The sequence below is a fragment of the Brachycentrus maculatus genome, unplaced genomic scaffold, assembly GCF_059751285.1.
Source record: "Brachycentrus maculatus isolate JH-2025_06_01 unplaced genomic scaffold, ASM5975128v1 h1tg000090l, whole genome shotgun sequence".
Lineage (NCBI taxonomy): Eukaryota > Metazoa > Arthropoda > Insecta > Trichoptera > Brachycentridae > Brachycentrus > Brachycentrus maculatus.
The window spans coordinates 1,961,261-1,979,103 of NW_028280844.1; the positions used below are offsets into that span (position 1 = coordinate 1,961,261).

The window sequence follows — 17,843 nt, forward strand, 5'->3', positions numbered from 1 at the left end:
AAATTTATATGACTCACATGCTCTTATCAAGAATCTTAATTATCTGACTAAAGCGTTGCTGTGTACCAAATTTGCAGTTGGTATAAAATCTTATCCCACATTTACATTCCTCCTCATTCCCGCCAATTCCTCTCGCTAATCTCCCACATAACAAATGACACAATCCATTATCGTGGCGGGAAATCCACGCCATAACAAGATTAATTTTAGTTAAGGGCATCCTAAAGCATTTTTGAAATGTGCGTTTTAGTGACGAACGGAAATATAAAATATGTTTTATTTTTAGTTTTAATTTAGCTTTAAAAGAATATTGGTTATCCAAAACGTTTAAACAGATGATGATAAAGATCCAATGAAAAATTTAAACGCAATAAGCGCATAACATAATCAGTAGTCAGTCGCATACAAAATAAATAATTACCGAAACCAAAACCTGTTTATTTAAAAACAAGAGAAGACAGATTTCAAAGTGCAGATCAACATGAAAAAAGTTGTAGCTCAAAATCTACTTCGCACGAAATACGTGAGCTTATTCTTAATGTCTTACCAACCAATTTAGGAATTTTACAGAAAATATTATTTTGATGACCATTGTTGATAATTTTTTGCTGATTTCTTACTAAACTAAGAAAATAAAATAAGAAATATTACCATGACAATCGCGATTTTTAACTTAAGATTTTCTTAGGGCTGAGACCTCAAACGTACATATTCAGAATGCGACCGGCTGCGCAAGGGGCCACACGTGTCTCCGAGATCATATTTTTTTTTAAAAAAGTATATTGTGTCGGGTTGTGGTCCTTGTGGTGTGTGGTTAGTTTCGCGGACTCTTAAGTCAGAGTTTCTCGGTTCGAACCCACTCTGCCACAATTTGATACCTTTTTGTAATAACGAACCGCTTAGGCTCACAGAAATAAATAGTATGAAATTGAAATATTTGTGTTAGTAATAAAAACACAAATATTTCTCTTTATATAAAAAAAAATATATTTAGGTATATACTTATGTATAATCAAATTTTGGAAATTAGATTTTTATAATTCTTTAACTCCTTGCCTTTCAATGACTATTTTTTGCAAAACATTACATTTATATCTGAGAAAAACTTATTTTGTTCAATACAAAAACAGTGTTTTAATAGATTCATATTATCCACTGACACTTCGTGATGGAATTGCATTTTAATATATTATTAGATTAAAACCAATATTTTTAGCTTTTCCACTTTTTTTTATTTTTTATTTGACCAGCGACCGGGTTTCGTCGTTACCGACATCATCAGACTGGTCCATAACTGGACATAACCAGTCTGATGATGTCGGTAACGACGAAACCCGGTCGCTGGTCAAATAAAAATAAAGTGGAAAAGCTAAAAATATTGGTTTTAATCTAATAATATATTAACAGTGTTTTAAGCAATGAATTCAATTTCGTTAAATGTTACCTAGGTTTAAAGAATATCCCGCCTTAATGTCGTACCAACAATTTTAGGAATTTTTAAACAATATTATTATGATGACCATAAATGATGATTATTTGCTGTTTTTAAACTAAGAAAATAATATTAGAAATATTTCCCTGACAATCGTGTAAATAGGGATTTTTTTTTAATTGCCGAGGCAAATACTTTTGGGTGGGAATGTATTATACATATCTATATCTTAAAATTTATACCATGCGTCGCGTGTCTTATACGATACAATGTGAATCAATTTGTCAGTTTAGAAGTGTATAATTCCAAAATATGCTAATAAACATAATTCATGTCTCCGCTCTTCTCGGCACACTGTTTTATAAATTAAAGTTTAATGGCGCTGCCTGTCACGAAGCAGCCCAGACGTTCCTTATTCCCCAGTCCCGACCGATGACAACCTAGGTCACGTGTACGTGGACGGAATTATTACTGAAGCGACTGCTCTACTATGTAAGATGGCTGGCTGCTCGTGATCATGGTTAGTTTATTATGAGCCTCCTAGATACAATGCCATGCTGCAGGAGACATCTGTCAACATCCTACGCAATGCGTAACTATAACAAACAGGGCTTTAAAAAAAAGGTCCCAGAACTCACTTCATGTCAAACTTTTTACTAAAAAAAAGCTTTTCTTCATCTCAGCAATAGATGTCTCTAGTGAAGTTTTAGTGATTCAAGAACAATGCTTCTAAATTGCTATATATATATATACATATATATATATATATACATATATATATATATATATATATATATATATATATATATATATATATATATATATATATGTATATATATATATATATATATATATATATATATATATATATATATATATATATATATATATATATATATATATATATATATATATATATATATATATATATATATATATATATATATATATATATATATATATATATATATATATATATATATATATATATATATATATATAGAACTTCCAAGAATTTGAGTAGTGTGGTTGTCAATAATGGGTACAATTGGTGAATGTTACACGTGTGTAAAGTGATCACTTAAACCAGCCTATGACGTTCGTCAGCCCCGTAAATGCCCAGACTTCCATATTCTTCTTCATCTTTGATGAGATGTCAAAAAATAATATTAATAAAATATGTTTTGAAATATCATTGAAATATTCATTATAATACCATATTTTATCATTTTACGAATTATATAAATAAAGATTATGATAACATAAGCGCAAACATTGTTAAGTCTAATTGATTTTCAAAATTAAAAAAAAAACAGTGAAAAAGGTGCCGGAACGCCGTTCCACCGCGTTACATGGAAAAAAGCATTGATAACAACTATTTGCAATATTTTTAGTTTGTCCGAATCTTTGTGAGTTATTTAAATCATGATTATTGATATAAATATAAATACTCATAAGTGGAGTTTAACTATGAATTTGTGAACAAAATAACTTGTCAAAATATAAGTTTAATTAAAATTCAAAATGATATTTTCAGGCATCTCCTAGTATGTACAATAATTTGGGAAGAATCTGACATGCATTTCATGAAGGGAAACTTAAATTCAACCATAGATGGTCCCTAAGAAGTAGCATGAGCAAGGTGTTTTCAGTTGAAGCATAAATATAATCGAAATTGGAGTAGCGTGACTGTCAACCATGGGTAGAATGGTGAATTTCACACGTGTATAATGTGATTACTTAAATCAGCATTTGATAGGTTGCAAGCCCTGTAAATGCCCAGACTTCCATATTCTTCTTCACGTATGTTGAGATATCAATAGAACCACCATTATTCATGAAAAATGTGATGTTTATTTTGGAAAACATAACTTACAAGGAACCACACCTCCCCCCCACATACTTATACATACGAGTATGTATTATAATACCATAGACAAAAATGATGTTCCTCGATCATCATAAAACAAATTTAGGTTTTAATGGCCCTATATCTTGTCAACTCGACATAGGATCTGGACTTCTTCGGTGGAAATCTGACAAGATTTAAACGACCACTTTATGAGAAGGCCAGACCTTTTCCGTGTTGTTGTGGCTTTGTTATAGCTTTGTTTTGATTTTTTGTTTTTAGTAATTAAAAATAATTGTTAATTTTTAATTTGTTTCAGAATTTGTTTGCAAAAGAAGTTCATCGTCCACCATTTTCAGCAGAAGGAAACTACTTATACGCTGCTAAAGACAAATTCATATTTCAAGTAAGTCTAGTACGATTTTTTTCTACCTTACCTAATTTGGTTTTTCAATTACTGAAATCAGCAAATTAGAGCTATTTTTAATCAACGCCTTGTTTAGCAGCAATTTAAAAATTGAGAATAATGTTTTTTTTTAATTTATTATTTTCTTTTCTTTTCATACTAAGAGTTTTCTATGGTGAATAAAAATTGGGAATATTCTTTTGAAATTAAATGTTTTGAAGTTGCCGACCATAGAATTTACTATTCCATCACAGTTTCTTTAATGGTCTTCGTTTTAAGGTGTTAAAGCTTCCGCCTTATTTCACAGTAACAAAAGAGACCTACATACACGCACAAACTGCTAAACAGAAGACTGAAATGAAAACTTTCATTATGAAAATGATTTATTAGAGTTCTGATTTATTATTATAACACACAGAGAAATAATAAGAAAATGAAACACTCCTCGCTAATAGAAACTCCAATAAACTTTTTCGAAATCCATACATGTATAGGTAGATGTATGTTTTTTCTGAAGAGAAATATTCATTTTTATTGTTCTTATAAAAACGCAATTTTTTAATTTCATAATCTTCGAAATCAAAAGCGGTCCGTTAATAAAAATAGGAATAAAGTTGGGGTAGAGTAGGCTCGACCCGGAAACTCCGAATCAGACTTCGCGACACTTACCATTTAATCAGTTAGGTTTATAAATATATTAGTCAATACCATGTAATATTGCCTCCTACTGGCGTTTTCATACCTTTAGACACACTGTTCATTTAAAACGTTTAAAATGAATCATGAATATATCGTAGTCGTACAGGAGAAAGTGACTAACTAACAAAACTTAAAATGTTTAGGAGGGTCATTTAAATCACTTTTGCTTGGCAAGGAAATAAACATCAATGCAGTTAGTCATTTTAAACAAGTCAATATATTATACTTCCAAGTTTAAAATCCATAGAGATTTTTTTTCAGGACAATATTAAGATAGTAAGATATCAAATAGTCAGAGATCACGTTTTTGTACAAAATTCACTTGGTCACTTTCTCCTGTATGACTACATAAAATATAGACATAAAGCATTTGAAAATTCATGTTAATTTTAAATACTAATTTTATTTTTTCATTCAGAGTGAAAAAGGAAGTTGTCGGCGTTTAACAGTTTTGTAAGTTTACCGGGTTGTACTTTTTAAATTGCTGTTCCCGTTACCACTTAAAGTATTGTCAACAATGTATGTTTTTTTATCCCACGAAATTCAAGAATGATGGCAGCTGCACGCTGATATCTTAAAGCTATTATAGAAGTAATTAAATTAAATGCACCAGCCATGTAAAGTTACCGCGCATTGTGTAGTTTTATTGACTTGACACACTTAAGGCGTAGCACCCAGTAATGACCACGAATTTCTCAGAACACTGATGTAGCACAGGCTTTATGGCGAAAATAAAATATCGATCAATAGGAACTGTGTTCAAGTTCCACAGTTACTACGTAATACGTAATGCGATGGATTCCGGGGCGATATGCGTGAATTGGTCTCAGAACACCGATTATATTTCGTTGAACGAGTGCTTTTCCAATGTTTATGACTTTTTTAGACTTATATTACTACATATACATTTTTGATCATTGAAACGGTTCAACATGACGTTCCCTTTTCTTAAGTGGGGTACCTACCAAACCAAGCAGAATTTAGTTTAAACAACAACAAAAAAGTACAGTAAAAGTAAAGTGATCCCAATCGAAATACCAATGATAATAATCCAAACGTTTTGTATAATGAAACGAGGTAATGGTTTTGTATCATTATTTATTTATTCAAATATGTCAAAAATACAGATATTTTATTACCATATAAGTATATATTATACTTATTTCTCCAAAGCTTTAAGTTTTACTCGTATAAAGTGAATTATACTAAGAATTGGTAATTTAGAAAGACAATATGAGTATAATAGTAATTGCCATGTTTGTTTTATATGTATAATTATTTTTTTTAATATCAAAAAATCTTGTTTTTTTTTTCATCTTGCAGTGCAATATAACGAATATTTCAATAACTCATAATTACGAGTATACATTGTGCTTAGTTTATCGTCGAATTTAAAAATCGAATGTCATATATATATATATATATATATATATATATATATATATATATATATATATATATATATATATATATATATATATATATATATATATATATATATATATATATATATATATATATATATATATATATATATATATATATATATATATATATATATATATATATATATCTTACACTTTGATGACGTTTTTTTTAAATATTGTTTTGTTTTTATCAATATTCTTTTCATATCACAATACACATCTGTATAAGCGCCATTGAGGTGGTATTTTACGAAAATTGCGCTATATAAATTATTATTATTATATACCTCATGGACAGTAACCAAACAAGCTAAACATTACATTGCGGAACCTCGTAAAAACTCCCGCCTCAGATATTTTATTTAAAAGTTTTTGTTTAGTTTGACGTTGTGCATATCGTTTAGTATCGACATGTTTTCTAAAAATAATCGCGACTTTAGCCCTCCCTTCGTTCTATCGATCTGAAATTTGGCATACTTGTGTATTTTTGGCTGAAATTTCTTTTGGAATAAAAACTAAATTCAAAACAAAGGTAGCTGTGGTCTGACGTTGGCTTGCTTACGGGCGCGGGGTTGCCAACGCAGATTCGATTTTTAAATTCGAAACATATTGCTTGAATTGACTAGAATTTCACTAGAGACATCTATTGTGAGTGAGTATGTGAGGTCCGAATCCTGGATTATATTCACATAGACAAAAAATGCTAGAAAATATCCTTAATTTTTTTTTTGGCTTATAATTTAACATGTCAAATTATAAAATGGTTTGTTGCCATTAGTTTTAATTAAAATAGCTTTGATTTTTTTAAAATCAGATGTTTGATTGTCCGCCACTGTAGTGTAATGGTTTCTACGTTTGGCTATCATACTAGAGGTCCCTGGTTCGATTCGTTGGAAGGTGGGTCCAAATAAAATATAAAAAGTGTTTTTTCACTCTTATATCTATTTGAACTGGTGCCTCTAATACCGATCACCTTGTTCTCATATGATTAACGATCAACTTAGCATTGCGTCAATTTAATGCGGTGCCATATGTACCATTGGGTATAGATGAGAGTAAAAAGAAAGAAAATAAGAAATTCTACGTATTTTGTATGTAAGGATAAGCTAAAGACATCGTAAAAATGTCGTTGGCTCGTACGCTTCGTTAATTTTCATGCATCGTAAGATTTTAAATTAATGTTCTAAACCACAGATAAAAAAACACAAGCTAATTGTGCCCAGTCCGCGGATGTTACAAGAAGTACGCGAGTTTTGGTTTTCGCGACGGGGCACATTGTAAACAACAAGAACGGCGGGAGATCTGATTTATATTTAAACTGGACCAGTGACTCAATGGGACGCCCACATATCAGTTGCAGCGACCAGCGACCCATATTGTGCAACACCGCGTAGTAAAACATTCCAGGGAACGTAAGGTAACCCAATTCCATAGAAGTTGACTGATCTACTGTTAAAAAAATAACGTTGTGATAATACAATTTTCCACCATTTATTTGGCTGATCTTAATAATACCCATTTTTAATAATTAGGTTCTTTGATAATAATTGTTTGAGTTGTATTTTAACGCATCCCAGTAAATCTTCGATCATTCGATTTGCTACTCTTCCGATAAACTATATTAATTATTATAATACATATAATTAGTTTAATATAACCAAAATTTAATGTTTTTGGAATTGTTTTAATTTGATAAACACCATATTAATCCCGGTCATTGGCAGGTTCATTAAATTAATTACTTCATTTTCTAATTAATTATATACGTATAAAAATGTATTTAAGAGATACACACGAAAAACTCCACAGACGAAAGGATCAGAAACCAATTTTCTAGTCACCCCAAAATAGGTTTTCCTTTTTTTTATGAGACAACATAGCTACAAAACATGTTTATTTTAGTTCTACCTAGGTATTTAGAAAATTAAGTGATTAAGGTAGGTACTTACCAATTATTCGTTTCAACTGGTTTGAACTTAAAGCGCTTTCTGGTTCATTGAACATTGTTCACGGTAGCTGCCATTGAACTTAGTATCTACCTACAAAGGAAATATATTTATAAGAATCGTTCGATAAATTTCGTTCATGGATCCATTTTTTTAATTGAACGCGTATTTAAGTACCTACGCTCAGTATCCCTAAAATTACTTTATTTTTCCCAATGATGGCGCTTAAAAAATGTAAAATATGGTGGTGATTGTAAATTCAACAAGGATTTTTGTCGTAATTTAATATTTTGTTTATTTGTCAATTTCTACTAAATTTATTATCTACTTGTTTTTGCCACTATTTGTTTATTTTATATGGAAATTAGTGCTAGACGGAAGCAATATAGTTCGCCAAATCGTTTTTTATACTTACTTTTTTATGTATACTTTAAACATTCGTGAAGATGATAGAGAATAAGCTAGATAGAGGAACTGGCTTGAGTGCATCGAGCCGTTAATTTTCCGGAATTCCCTCTGCATGCTCAACTAACAGCTGGCAGATGGAAATACCTGTAGATGGTTTGTTGGGATACGTAAAACTCGTGGATGTGGAGATGTATCATCAAGCAAATAAATTATCTGACGTTTACACAACTGCGATATATCATTATTAATAGAATAGTACGTAGCCTTGGAACGCATAAATTTGCAATGACTCATTATCAGAACTATCCAACAATTACTACCATTTTGGTTTTATAATAATATCTTATAATATTTAAACACATATTGTGAATAATAAGAAAATTATTCAATAGTAAAAATTTAATCACAGAAATAATCGTATTGACTTTTGAATCATAATAATATGTACTTATTGTATACAACCAGCAGCTATTACACAGTTAATGCCGTATCTACATAACATATTATTAGGCCGGCAATAAACGAACTCAGTGGCTATCTGAATTCAGTTCCGGAATTAGACCGATTCTGAATTCATAAAGCTATTCCGTTTGACTATTGATTATGAATTTCGGATGCACATCGCTGGCATTCTATCAAAACACCCTGACAAAATCAGAATCCTAATATCTCAGAAGAGTTTGGTAGCAGAAACACATTGTAAAATATCCCGGGTTTTCTGACTCCAGAAAGCTATTACTTTCATCTAATACGTATCCAAATATTTTATGATGTGAACACTAAGTTAACACTCTATGAAAACGTTTATTATTAAATCTGATTAAAGATTAGCATCCACTTATACTGAAATATCAACAGCCGTTATTTTCGGATCATCATCTCCTCAACAAATTGAGTTTAGTAATTTATTACAAGTTTTATGAACTCTCAAACTTCAAGTATCAACTGAAATAGCTTTAAGCGCTTTCTAAAAGGCAATTTACTTCCATCCGTGACAGTGGCGTGGAGTGCAGCTATCTCCGAGATTCCTATCCAACACCATGTCTCTGCAGTTGGCAGATGGAACCAGGCTCGGGTTATTTCTGTTCGATTGCCTTTACAAACATGTAGTTATTAAAATTCTCTCCAAACTGTGCGACAACCGTGACATAAATAAGTAATATATTTGCTTTCAACATTTTTATTTTTTTTTTCAAAATACATATTTAAAAATACAAAATAGTTGGTAAATATACAAAATATTGAAAATATAACGTTTCTACCTCTCTAATAAAGTAGATACTTGTGTTACAATTATTTTTTTTTAAAACAAAGCAAATTATAACAAAGAAAATTAAATGAATAAAAATATATTCCTCGGTATGGAGTTTAGGTTGGGTGAGTCTTATATGTTTTTTTAAAATTTAGAATTAAAATTATTTTTTTTTATAGATTTTAAGTTTTCCGGAAGTTTATTTAAGTGTTACCGGAATGTTTTCAGTCATAATTCTTAACAGGATAGGTTCAAATTCGTTTGTGAAGTTTTGTGGTATATGTTAATAGAAATTCATTAATTATTGGTTAAATGACGGCTTGATGCTTTAATCCATTTAGTTTTGTAGACCAATATTTTTTTCTATCCAAATCTAGTAAAATTAGTCCACAAATCCACCCATATGGATATAATCAATGCCTTAATGATTGTAGTTTAAAAATCTTAAAAGTAATCATTTAAAAAAATACTTCAAACTTTTAAATTATATATAGATACATTTTGTTAAAAATATAGAACGAGAAATAGTATGGGTATTTTAAAGACCAAGTAAGTGACGTCATATCTGGAGATTCGTTTGAATAAATACGAGTAGCTAAGATATTTTGAAAATTTCATGATACATTCTTCCAAATTATTAACACATTTTAGCAGACGTCAGAAAATAAAAATAAAAATATATCTATATTCTTTTCTTTTAACAGTGAATTTATAAATATAATTTTTATAAATACAGATACTGTGAAAACATCTAAAATATATCTTGAAAACATTTGAACTTTTACTTAACAGTATTGAAGTGCAAAAAATGGATAAACATACGTTTGTATATACTTATTCCTTTTTTAAATTGATTTATTTAGGTAGGTAAACATAAGATTTAAGAAACATTAAAAATAATTCTATTAATCAAATATTGAACGTTATAAACGCACACACTAGTATTATCAGAGGCCGTTAAAATTCAGGATTATTCTAAACATGCTCAAAGGAATTTACAATTTAAACAGATTGGTTAGAGTCTATAACAGGTCAACGGAAATCGACTCGGGCAATGCTCCTGTCATATATTTTTTCTTCTTAAGATTAATCTTTGTTTCATGGTATTATCTGTGTCTTACAATGAATAATGCAGTGTTTAGACTGGGGCTTGACGAGATTCTAATTTATAGAATAAATTTTAGTAATACTTTTTCGCTTCTTGGTTTCTGAACTGAAACGACTAAAGTGGCCTGTAAATTGGATAAGCTACGGTGATTAACTGAATTCTATTTTCAATATTAACATAAGAACGATCTATGTTTTTTCTGGCTTAGATTTCGTTTTGCTTGGAATTCTCCAGCTGACGATATGTTTAAATATATTTAATCTAATTGAATTTAGAGATACGAATGTATTTTATATAAAAAAACGATTTTAGTTTGATTATATTAAGATAATTCTATATTCTTATTTGACATCTCAACATAGGTGAAGAATATGGAAGCCTGGGCATTTACGGGACATTTTTTGGACCTCACATACAAATTAAAGAGTTTCTGCTCAATAAAAAGCTTCTTTCATCTCACCAATAGATGTCTCTAGTGAAATTCTAGTAATTCAAGCACAATGTCTCGAAATTGGATCACAAAATATAGAAATTCCAAGAATTTAGTAGCGTGGTTGTCAATCATGGGTAGAATTGGTGAATGTTATACGTGTGTAAAGTGATCACTTAAACCAACCTATGACGGTCGTAGGCCCCGAAAATGCCCAGACTTCCATATTCTTCTTCATCTATGTTGAGATGTCAAAAAAACTCCTATACTTGGAGATAATAAAGATTTGTGAACAATTATTTGGACACACTCAAAATGTTGTATGATAATTCTTCACATAAAAAACGAGTACTAGTAAAACTATGATGCGTTTGGGTCACATACTTCAGTTTAAGTGAAAACATCGTGTGTGTATGTAGTGTTGTCCAGGATTCATATACGAGTATGTATGTAAAAAAAACTATTTGCGCCGGTTTCTTGTTGTTTCCCCCCCAAATACCACTACACATGTAATATTTTCTCAGGAGTGATTTGACTATAATGGGCTTAAGACGTTTATAGAACGATATCGTTAGTGTTTTCAATAATAACTTCTTTATTTCTATTTATCGTTCGAGGTGGTGCTGAATACCATTTTCTAAATCATTCATTGTTGCCTGTTGTAAATTACCATCATTATGTTATTATCGCTCTATGCAAAGCTCCCTAGTGTATACAGTAGCTATCTGTGTATTTGATATACACAGATAGGTACTGTATTTTGAAGGTGCATACGTCATTATTATGATCATAAAATATTTACGTGTGAAAACTCTCATTTGCCAGGAGAAACAAGCATGTAATAACGAGGAGTGGTTTCTTTATGGGCACTAGAATCTAGAACAATCGATATTACAGAGGGGAGTTGTAAGTGTAGGTACATGTACAATGTATAAAAATAAAAATATTCATATTTACTTTATACCCTACGCAGTACAGCGGAACTGATGGTAGGTACTGTTTTTATTGCACTTGAACTCTTGAATTTTTCTACTCTTTTAATTAGGTAACAGGCACGTGCTAGTGAGTAATTGTAATACAGTTTAGAGCTGTAGTTCGTTATTCGTCCGTCTTTTTATTCGTCATTTGTAAAATAATAATAATCTGCTCATTATTCGAGCGTTTGCACTACTGTTCGTGGTCCATCCCACACAAAATCACGCAGCCTGGTGAGAAAATATTGTTCTAATGTTGTATCAGTAAAAAAAACTTCATCAACTGGTTCAATGACAGTTGAAGGATTTAAATTAAGAGAGGCCTTTACATGCACATATCCGAATTACAGAAGTTTTTTTAGACGCTATGTATACTAGGAATGCATAGAACAAAAGGTTTTATGTAGCTACTTATGTTCATGTGAAATCCTGTTTAAAAAAATCTAATATGAGTGTTTTTATCTTATATTGAACATATCTACGCTACCTTGATCTAACTTTATTTAAAAAAATGGATTCGATATTCGTACAACCCATAATTGAGTTTTTTAATTTAAGTTTTACATAGTAAATATCACTATTACCTCTAAATAGTGGTATTTACTAAGTAAAACTTTAAATAAAAATTGATCAATTTTTCCACAAAGTTACTGCCGAATCGATAAATAAACCCCATAATTTTAGTTACAACGAATTGAATACGGATAGCGGCGTTTAACTCTACATGAATTATATATTTTACTGTGAGGTCAATGCCTCATATTGTTATCTGAAATCTTTTGATTAGCAATGAAGTGTGTATTCAGGTATCCGAGAAAAAGCTCCGAAAGACTTTCCCTCCTCTTCGCACACTCCCTCTTCGTAATTCAAACACCAAATATCCTCACCCTCTGCCGGCCACTGCCAGTTATGGTGACCGGTCACGCACCGTGTTGTACCTACTGTACATATGTACCTACCGTACATTACTCTTTCCTACCCACTTCTAGTCACAGATCGTGACGGTCGTTCTTAACCCTTATTCTGCTCGACAACCACATTATGTAGATTAGTCAGGACTGCTTTAAAATAGTATAGCTCCATTTCTACTTCACAATATTTTGATTGTGTCCAAATCAAACATTACTCTCTCCTACCCACTTCTAGCCACAGATCGTGACGGTCATTTTTAACCCTTATTCCGCTCGACAACCACATTATGTAGATTAGTCAGGACAGTCAAATAGCATAGCTTCACTTCAATTTCACAATATTTTTAATGTGTCCAAATCATTGTTCACAAATCAAGGTTTGTCCACTTAAGTGTGACTTTTATATTGATATTTGAACGTAGATGAAGAAGAATATGGATGTCTCGGTAAATGGTAGAATCATTGGTAGAATGGTGAATGTTACACTTGTATAAAGTGATCACTTACGCCAGCGCATAATAGGTCGTAAGCCCTGTAAATACCCAGACTTATTCTTCTTCATCTATGTTGAGATATCAATCATTTTTTACTTTACATTTACTTGGTGGAATTCATTTATGGACATATGCAACTTCAATTAAAGAATGGAGACCCAAATAAATTTGGTGTCATGAAACTATATATACCGAGTTGATTTAAAAAATTATGGAATATAATGTTCTCAATATTATTAATATTTAAAGCATTTATGGTTACTCATTTTTACTTTTTTTTCAAAAAGGTTAGTAATATTAGTATATAACCGTAATATTCTGTAATATTAGTCTACCGGTGGAATATACATATTTCGACCGTTTTAATCTCGCTTAATTCTTTTTTGATCGACTTTTTTATTATCAGTTAAAAATCAATATAGCAGTACAAAATCAATATAGCAGTAGCATATACAAAAGTTAAATAACGAATATTTCTACACAGTTTACACCCTTTTATATTATCGGCCACAGTTTTAATCTCCACATAGTTATTTTTTTTATTTGGATAAATATTTCAAAATAAGGTACAAGAATAGGTTGGAAACCACGGTGATTTTGTAGAAGTATTTCAATATTGTTCGATGTAATATTTCAACTTGTCTTTTTATAATTACTGGGCAGCTTTATATTTTCCCTCGCCCCGGAGCAGCCCCACCCGTGTCAGGTTCAGGCCTATATTTCCTGGTTGGCACGCAAGGTGCGTGATGTTTACCTGTGAACTAGTTCTGAACTTGGGATTTTAGATTATGTCTCTGAATTATCGTATTCATTTTGATCGAAGTTTCGTAAACTGTCTCTAAACTCGCAACCATTTAATAAACAGCACTTTCGTAGAAAAATAAACAACGAACATTATCATCAAGAAATTACTTTACATAATTAAAAATAATTCACGGTATATATTATAGTACGAGTATACACCATGATAATGTCAGATAGAATGGTGGACTGTAGTGAAATCGGTCGGTTCTTTTTTACGGCTGAGATCTCAAACGTATAAATTTAGAACGCGACACTCGAGAAGCTACATCTTCGTACATACTTTTTTTTATTAATATGTATTGAAAAATATTTTTTATCATTTTTTAACTCCTTACCTTCAATAAATTTTATCTTTTCAAAACCATCTCCTTATTTTAAATAAAAACTCTTTTTTTCAATACAAAACAGTGCTTTAATTTAAAAAAAAAATCAATTATGTTAAAGGTTTTTATTAATTAGGCTAAAATCTTAAAGTTTTTCTTAGTAAATATCTACTACTATTTCTTAAAATCTACTACGGTGTTTGAAAATGATGCGAAATGCATCGAAACGCGTGTCACAGTAGATTTTAAGAAATAGTGGTAATTACAAAGTAAAACTTAAATTAAAAATGTCAAATGTAACCTGGGTTTAAAAAAAGTTGAGGGCTATGGAGTAAATATTCCACCTTAAGGCCCAATTATTAATAGCTCGCAAAGCCAATTAAATTTTCGTTAGATCTAGCTATCAAACGTTTTGCTCTTGTGACTTTTGCTGTTGTGAATTCAAACGATCAACGAATTCGTCAGCTAAATCTACATTATTTTTTGTGCGTTGATATTTATGTATAGTATAGCGGACACATTTACTGGCAACATATGTCGTGTTGTGATAGTATACAACATAGCGGGATATTGTTTACACTCAGTATTACAATATTTATATTATATTTTGTTTCTAACTCGTATATAGGTTACCTACTAATTTTTCCTAAATATACATTTTATCAATTTTAAGGGACCTGCCCACATAGAGTTATTCTAAAATAGTTCCCCCACAAAACGTCCCTTGCTCTTAAATAAGAAAGATATCAAGTAAATATATCACATACATCAAGTAAAGTTAACTAACATAATGTTCCCCATAATGATAATAAAATATAATTATGGAAAATTAAAGGAAAAAAATCTCAAGTACTTTTCGTAACGATATAAAATTAGTAAATCATGATCCAATTTGTATCTAATTTTAAAAGCAGTTACTAAAAGCGAAATTTGTGACTAAAATAAACAATTAAAATCGCCTTTAACTATGCCCGATACATCTGTATTATCATGGCCCAACTCTACAGTATTATACCGACTATTTAAACAATTAAAATTGTAGCAGAAATCGAGTGTCACGCCTCTAAAATAACGCTTACTGTAAACGTGACAGTTATCTAACACATCAGAAATAGAGATGAACAGCATGCAATATTTTTATAACGTGTAGCCAATAGCAAGCGTCATCTCATGGCGAGACCAATTCTAGATTACAAGGTCTCCTGACCTGTGTGAACTCAAACAAGTGTTCGTAGTGAATCCATTGTAGCGTTGGCGTCCAGCCATCCGAATTCCATTCACTACATCTCTTTACTAATCATATTGTATTGTGTTGATCTAAATAATTGTATAATGTTACCAGTATGTAGGTGACTCTTCATCTTCTTAGCGAGTACTGCGTGGGATGCACTCTCCCTTTCGCCGCACGGTTCTTCCGTGATTCATGATGCATTCCATTTTATATTGAGTATACTCGAGTACTTAACTGTTTTGGTCCAGAAGAGCGCAATCGCGCTCATAGACAGTTCTATCAAAAATGTATGTTACTAAAACGTTTTATTATAAATCATTTTTAGCTATAATTGACCGCCACAGTTGGTCTTAGAAATATTTATCTGGGCATATACGTATATATACGGTATAAATAAATCTTATTAATAGTAAATCAAGCATTGATATCGTCATTTCTAACTAACTAACTAACCATCACGCCACTTCCTCGCAGGGATCGGCAGAGAGAATAGAATGCCACACCACTGTCTCTTTGCAAATTTTCTTCGCCGCTTCCACATTCATGCATCTCCTCATACATAACCGCAGATTATTTCGACTCCTGACCTGACCACTTTCAAGTATTTGACGTACCTGATCCTGCCGAATTGGATTTAGTTTTTCTCAGTCGTCCTGTGTTCTTTTTTCCAACTACATATCGTCATTTCCCATTTGTTAGGTTTTTTTTTTAATTTTGTGCCATTAAATACAATTTTGAATTTCTTATCGATTTGCGTAAATGTACGTATATTTTTGTTCAAGAGATTGTTCAAGTGAGATCTATATAAGCGCCTCCAGCTGGTAAGCAAAGATGCCTCCGAAATGCTTAGTATAGCTTAAGTTTAAAAGATTTTCGGTTTTTTATACTACAAAATTAGAAGCTTTGTAGAAGACAAACATATCGTAGTCGTACAGGAGAAAGTGACCAAATAACATAACGTAAAATGTTTAGGAGGGCCATTCAAATCTCTTTTGCTTGGCAAGAAAATAAACATCGATGCAGTTAGTCATTTTTAAGATGTCAATATATTATACTTCCTAGTTTAAAATCCTTTGGCATTTTTTTCAGGGCAATATTAAGCTAGTAAGATATCAAATAGTCAAGGATCACATTTTTGTTAAAAATGCACTTGGTCACTTTCTCCTGTATGACTACGATATTTGCATTTGTGCTTGCGACGTACCACCAAAAAGTAATGCATGAGCGCTTCCCACCTTGTAATTTTGTTTATTACAGTTTTGGTCGTCAGGAGTGGTATTTTTTGCTGTAAAAGTCAGGATATTCATTTGTAGCATTTTAAGGATAAAAAAAGTGCCATTTATTTGTATTAAAATATAATAATATAATACAATCAAGTAAATAGATAACCTAATCACGTGGTAATCACTTTCTAATCGCTTTTTACGTACGGTTTTCTCCTGCCAAGTATCAACCATTTTTAACCGTGTTCTGGGTAGGCATTCTATTGAAATCTTAACCATATGTTTATGTCGCTTCATTTTATACGTACATATATGTGAATGATTTCAACACTCAGAATTCGGAATATTGATTACCGCTTTGCCTAAATTATAGATTAGTTACATCGATTTTTAGTTGCGTTATGCAGTGTTGATATTTATCGGCTATCAATGAAAAAACTATAATTTTAGTGATAAACTTTATGTGACAAATATCAATTTATTATAATAGGTGTCTCAACTTGATATGAAACATCTATCGTTATTTATTATATGAAAGGAGATGGAAGTCTGAATATGCCAGCATTTGGCTTTTTATACACTTGTGTAACGTTCACCATTCTCCCCATTATTGAACTCCATATTGTGTTAATTTTTGAAACCTGTATATATATATATATATATATATATATATATATATATATATATATATATATATATATATATATATATATATATATATATATATATATATATATATATATATATATATATATATATATATATATATATATATATATATATATATATATATATATATATATATATATATATATATATATATATATATATATATATATATATATATATATATATATATATATATATATATATATATATATATATATATATATAAATATATATCCCTAAAATGCACACCAAGTCCA

At 30.6% G+C, this 17,843-nt stretch overlaps 1 protein-coding gene across 2 annotated transcripts in view; it reads left to right on the top strand.

Annotated features, from left to right (window-relative positions):
* The window catches only part of SP1173 (major facilitator superfamily domain-containing protein SP1173), a 90,802-nt gene that overhangs the window by 38,070 nt on the left and 34,889 nt on the right, over positions 1–17,843 (top strand). The window contains exon 3 of one of the 2 annotated variants that reach the window (XM_088258086.1): positions 3,601–3,687. The gene's annotated coding sequence lies outside the window, so the exon portion shown is untranslated. The remainder of the gene's footprint in view (positions 1–3,600; positions 3,688–17,843) is intronic. The other variant, XM_088258087.1, reaches the window with a different exon arrangement.